Source organism: Leptinotarsa decemlineata, unplaced genomic scaffold (assembly GCF_025532065.1).
Source record: "Leptinotarsa decemlineata unplaced genomic scaffold, Ldec_3_MD MMD2_tig00000035_RagTag_RagTag, whole genome shotgun sequence".
In the NCBI taxonomy this organism is placed as follows: Eukaryota; Metazoa; Arthropoda; class Insecta; order Coleoptera; family Chrysomelidae; genus Leptinotarsa; species Leptinotarsa decemlineata.
The window spans coordinates 3,050,685-3,057,564 of record NW_027412540.1 but is presented as its reverse complement, the minus strand read 5'-3'; positions in this window follow the sequence as shown (position 1 = coordinate 3,057,564).

Here is a 6,880-nt window from a genome sequence, read left to right as displayed (position 1 = left end):
ACAATTCTCCTGTAAACCGTTTCAGCTATTAGTAGGACTTTTGCACACCCTTTATTCCAATGTGATCAACAGGAGTTGCATTTTGGCTTTTTGAAGTATTAACTTCCGATGATTTTCTTAGAAGAAAGTATAGTATAATATACGAAGTCAATTTAAATGGCATAAAAAAGTAAATTTATCAGACTTGGTACTTAGTCTTTTATTTAGCTATTCGGATTGACTTAATATAGTGTCTGTGTGTAGTCTATACTATAGACTATAGTCTATCTATAGATTATACACAGAATCAAATTTGGCGTCTTGGAATTTTCAAGCAACATACTCTAAGAATGTGTAGTAAAAATATCATTAGTGATAGGTGAATTTCACTATAATTATCGAAAGCATGTTGCTTGGTTACTTGAGGCAGCATTCTCGACAGAATTGTTATAAAATTATGAGTATTTATCGAAAATGCTTAGCAAATTAATATTCAAGAAAATGTCCTGTCATCCTTTAAATGAAAAACATATTCATAGGTCCTACTTTAATTCTCCCTACTTTCTGAAGTAAAAAGTAAGGATTCATTTAAGGTGTGACTATGACAAAATTCTGAATTGTCAAACACTTGATATTTGATGATAAACTTCAATTTGAATTATCTCTATTACAACATTATCGGTGTAATGTTGACATCATTTTTTCACATATTCATGGATACTTATTGTGACATTTTCAAAAAATTGTTTACAAAACCACAACACGTGAAATGAAATAGCTTCTTTAGACTAAATTAGTATTAAACATTTTGAACATTCCTCAATAAAGTGTTATTAAATACATTCATTATGGATTTTCATCAACTATCTGCCAATTCCAATTGCATATTTCATTGGTTCATTTTGCCAATTGAAATGAAAATGCCAAAGAATTTTTTTATTCTTAACACTGTCATAGTGAAGTACGAATTAAACCAAATGAAAAATACAAAACATTACAAAAAAACAATAGATATAAATCATACCAACTAAATATTCACAACAGAAATTAACTTCTATATAAATGTACATCGTCTCACAAATGAAGGAGAGGCTCTGCTACCAAGTATCTGCAAGATGTCAAGTATATTTCATAATCCTATCATAGTTGTATGATGCCCCAAAGTCAAAAATTTCGTGGAACTTTGGTGGTCATTTTGGTAAGAAGCGACAAAAATACAGCATGAAATGAAAGACTCCGATTGGAAGTGCAGAAAGAATAGAAAAAGAAGTAAGTTCTGAACGAATAATTTTTTTTATGGAAATCAGAGTTTTATATTAGAGCGTGGTTGAATCTATCGGAAAATATAATGAACTGATTCAACTTTAAATTTTCATAAACAAATATTTTTTTTGTAACTATATTCATTTCATTCATCATATTATTTCCAACACCCCCACTATGTGATGTAATTCAATTGCTTCAGCCCCACTCTGCTAAAGTCGACTGTTCCTGTATTATCACAAAATAATGTAGATTTATCGGTTGTGCCGAAAAATATTTCTTGATGTAGGTTTTTCAAAAATACGGCTTCGTGGGTTGCTAAACTTTGAGCCATATATTCCGTTGTAGATAGGGCATTAGCAGCTCCAACTCACCGGTCCTCCACATAGCATATAAATATATCCATTGGTGAATTTTCTGTCATTAATATCGCCTCCCCAGTCAGTCACAATATCCGGAAATGTTTTAACTGGATTTTTCAAACACCAGTTTTAATTTGGGGGCGTCCATAAATTACGTGAGGTGTTTACGGGGGGGAGGGGGTCGAGCCAAATCTCATCTAATCTTACGTTGGAGAGAGGGGGGGTCCCGGCGAATATCACGCAATTTTTTTTCTGATTGAAACAAAAAAAATTATACTAGTTTGGTCCATTTAATCCAGATTGTACATGCTTAAGATTTAATCTTAAGCGTAATCGTAATACGATTAAGATCATTCACTAATTCGTTCGAAAAAAAATGATTTCATTCATACTTAGACGTTATACATCTACTGACTGTCAAACCACCATATTTGTTTTATACCAAATAGCTCAATTTAATCTGAATTTACGGTACAGTGTAGCCCGTCATATGGACATGTTGGTTCCAATAGTCTCTTGAGACCGCGCATGATTCTCCATGGACTGAATTAGAGTAGATATTCTTTTTTCAATCACAGTAGTTACGATTTAAGTATTCTATTGTTAAATTTTCAATTCACTTATAATTAAACTCTCAGCAATATTGATTACTAGTCTTAACTAGTCGTAAATAAAAGCACGAAGCAATTTTTTTTTCTTTTTACAATAACCATCCAACGTGTTTATGTAAGAAACCCACATTTTGAAAAATCTCATGTGAGATTGGGGGATGGGGGAAGGGGTTGAGTAAAATCTCACGACATCTCACCAGGTGGTGGGGGGGGACAGAAAATTTTAAAAAATACCTCACGTAATTTATGGACGCCCCTTTTAACGTTTTCTCAAATGTCGAAAAATGCGTTTGACAGCGCCCAGTGAATCATACTTGGATTTTTACAAAATCTCGCTATTTTTCTACCTGCAAAAGAAATATCTGGTCTTTTGCATTAAGCGGTATACATAAAGCTTCCTATTGTTTCTCGATCTTTGACTATATCTTTTAGTAGACCTGCTTTATTTTCTTTCACTCGGGATATATATATATATATATATATATATATATATATATATATATATATATATATATATATATATATATATATATATATATATATATGCGAGCCAAGGGTTAACGAGGTCTTGTCTTTCAACGTGTGATTCCTAACACGGGTTTGACGATAGCAAGTGAAAATCGATCGTTCAGTCTGCGGCTTGAACTACCTACTCACACATCGGTCGATTGAAAGTGAACAAAGTACCCACATCGAACCGCCTGGCTACCGACCATTACTTTTTGACTTATTGAAATGAACTAATATTTCTTCAATATATTTTCTTTGATTCAAAGTGATTGAACATCTCTCAAAGTAATGCTGATGTTTTCGTTCGGTTTTCGATTTCGAACAGAAGTTCTAATATCTTCATCAGGTTGTCGACCATTTTCGAAATCAGACGCTGCTTTTCTATTTTCAGTGTTTTCGGCTCTCATTCCTCCGGCTATGCTGGAGCTTCGATGTGAATGTTTGTAGAAGATGCTTGCAGGAAACATATTGAAATCCCTCACCATTTCGTGGGGGAAAGACGAGCTCAGAGATATAGAAGTGACTAGAATCACATCCAATGATATGATTACTGACTTCCATAAAAATTATGAAAAATTTTTCCAGAATGGGGCTGAATCAATTGAATAACATGACACAGTGGGGGTGATGGAAATGATGTGATGATGTTATTATGAATGTTGTTCATGTTTTTTTTTTATTATATTAGTTGTATTGAAGGTAATAGAAAACATTATTGAACATGTGGAGAGTTTTGAACTCATCTCGCTAACATTGTGGGATTTGAGTAAAGTCTTCCGCTGGGTCAACCACATAATCCTTATCAGTAAACTTGAAGTTTATGGAATAAGAAGTACAGCCTTGAACTTATTTAACTTATACTTAACCAGAAGGAAACAAGCTATCCGCACAAACGGGGTATTATCTCAGAGGTCAACCCTTGGACCTATCCTTTTTTTAATATAAGTGAATACTATTTTCCAATGCCTACTACCTAGCACAATCATCTGTTTTGCAGATAATACAAAAATGATTCACTCTTAACTCGGACATGAGTAAACTTCTCGGCAAGACCAATGAAACTGAAAAAAAGGCTGTAAACTGGTTTACTTCCAATAATTTGAAATTAAATAAGGACAAAACTCAACAAAAAAATATTTCTTCAAATAACAGGTTAACCACTCAGAAGCACTAAAATTATTAGGTATAATTATTGATGAAAAGATTTCAAAGTACCAATAAATCACTAACTTCATATTACTCAGTATTTCACTCCCATTTAATGTATGGAACTCATTTATGGGGAAAATCCTCTCATGCTCAAAATATTTTCTGTATGCAAAAAACGCACTTTGCTTTGTTGAACACTTCGCTAGAGATCCATAAAATGAAAAGTATATTCTCCACCCAATCAGACTATCACAATTATTCTACTAGAAATGCAGATAAACTTGGACAACCATTGAATACACTAGAAATGTCTATATGAAATTCACTGAACCCAAAGTTGTATAACCATTTACCAGTTGACTTCACACAGTCCAGCACTCAATCATTCAAGAGGATAGTTAAAACATTCCTTTTGAAAAACTGTTTTTTCAACACAGGATTATATAAGTAGTACTTACACTGAATAATTTATTCATGAATATTACTTTTTATATATATATGTTGTTATGTTATGTTCTAAGTCACTACTATTTTATTATATTTAGTGGTTAAGTTCTACCTCAAATGATCATTTATAATTTTGTCTTTTAATTTTGTACTCAGTGCTAGAGTGCATGTGCACTCTTTTTGACCTGTCATAAATGTATTGAATGCATAACATGATTAAATAAATTCTGTTTGACTGTCTATGTTCAGATGATTATATTGAATGGTAAATAATTACCAAAAAATAATTTTTAAACGTTCTTGATAGATATCAAAAAAGTTTTGAAATATGTCAATGTTGTGGATTGGCTTCTAAAACATTCGATGATATCAGTCTTAAAAGGTTCGCCTCCTATCCATATCTCCAAGTTCAAATAATTTTAGGGAGCTGTTTGAAATACACTTTTCTCCAAATATAGGAATATAGGCATAAGTCTTTCAGAATGTGGTTCATTCTGACCTTATTCCATTCAACTACATGTTCACCAACTAATTTCAAAATTGTTTCTGACAATTTTAATCTTCTGTTTATTTATTGTCTATTTCTGATATAATCTCTAGTTCACCCTCACGCACTTTTAATGATCTTGAATATAACTTACACCACAATAACAAGGTGTTACTATAGATCTCAGTGTATTTGTGGTTTTGTATAAAGCTCTAATATCATATCTATTTCCAATTCATCATATTTTCTCAGATAGTCCTGGTATATAAGGTATAACGTTAGTTGTGGAAGGTGTCTGTGATTGTTGAGTCGGTAGTTGATGAGTTGGTGGTTGTTGAATTGATGATGCTGATTGTAGAGTTGATCGGTTTTCAATTAACTATTTATTTTCTACAAACGAATTTGGAAAGAGTTCTCCTTCAGAACATATTTTATCAGTGATATTTCCTTATCAAAATTTTCATCTTTATTGCTACTCAGTTTTGCTGTGTTATAGAGACACCTTATTAACTCTTTTTTAACACTGGCATGTTTTAATGTGTAATGGAGGTATCTAATATTAAGTGTTTTCTTTCAAAAAATATTTTTATCAAACCTATATGACTTTCTCAACATTGTGTCAAGGAAAAGGAGTTGATCATTTTCTTCAATCTCTATTATGGACTTCATTGTTGATTCTTGTTCACTAAGATAATTTTAAAAAGAATTCAGGTCATTATGACTTTCATTAAAAATAGCAAAGACATTTTCAACATATATCCATTAAACTGTTCTGAATTTATGCAGTAATTTAATGCATTAACTGTAAAAAAACAAATAGCGACAGAGCAAAGCTCTGCGAGTGAGTCATAGAATCTTAATTCAGTTTGTTACAGACGTATTGAATGTGACCACACCAAGTTAAATTTTCATCCAAGGATGTTCTTTAAAAAGTTACATCTTTGGATGAATTAATAAAATTCATTGTGCAATGATCACTGCTTGAAATTTCTCCTAATGAATAATTTAATTGAAATATATCTCAATTCGTGTTATCACGATGAAACAAACACTGAATTTGCCTGCTATTGTTTTTTTTTCTGATACAAACATTCATAATTTCCGGACAGTGATTGTGATGTCATTAGAATGGTTATGTGACATTCAGAAAAGATTTCAGATAAGTCATTTATGAAGTTGAATCAAAACCTTTTCTTGTAACTATTAGTAATATTCTTTTGTTATGAACTGAAAAATGAGTCAATCAGGTACATTATCCATACATGTTTTTATTCTGAATAATAGGAGTAAGGCTTTTAGGGTCATGTCCTCTTTTATTCAATTCTGAAATGATACTTATTATATATCTCCATATTACCCTTCATTGATCATTTTATTATATATTTTTTAATCTTGTTGAATCAAGAAAACATTTCTGCCATTCATTAAATGAGCGTAATTTTTCAATTAATAATTAAGATGGGGAAATTAAAAAAAAATATTCACAAAAAGCTGCCTTTCACAAATCAATGTTTTTTATAAAATAGTTCAAGTTTTTCCATTTAGTGTTCCTTTTCAAAAATTTGCAACTTAGGTATTACTGAGGGATAAGAGGACTAAATTCCTTTTATCTTTAAAGAAACACTGTATCAACATTTTTTTATTTAAAAGATAAAAGGTAATACTTTGTAAAGTTTGGGATAGAAGTAAGTTTAAATAGAGTATAGTTATTAGTCACATTCCTCTATACCTCATTAGAATTTTTGTTTGTAAGAAGACAGAGTAAAAGAAGAACTTACATGTGTTCACCAGTTCTTCAGTACTCCACGTCAGTGAACTCAAATGCACATTTTTGTAATATTCAGGTAACAGTAAAGTAGAACTTTTTTGAAAAATAGCATTTAGTAAAATATAACCCTTTCAAATCAGCATTTAGTAACTTTTTGAAAAATGTAAAGCTAATCTGAGTGGTACCAATGAAGTTTTCATTGTTCGAATATGATATTTATTGTTACTTCATATTAGGGCATATTCGCATTTTGAAATATCTGCACTTGCTGAAATCTCCACTCTAGGTAATGAAATTATTGAAA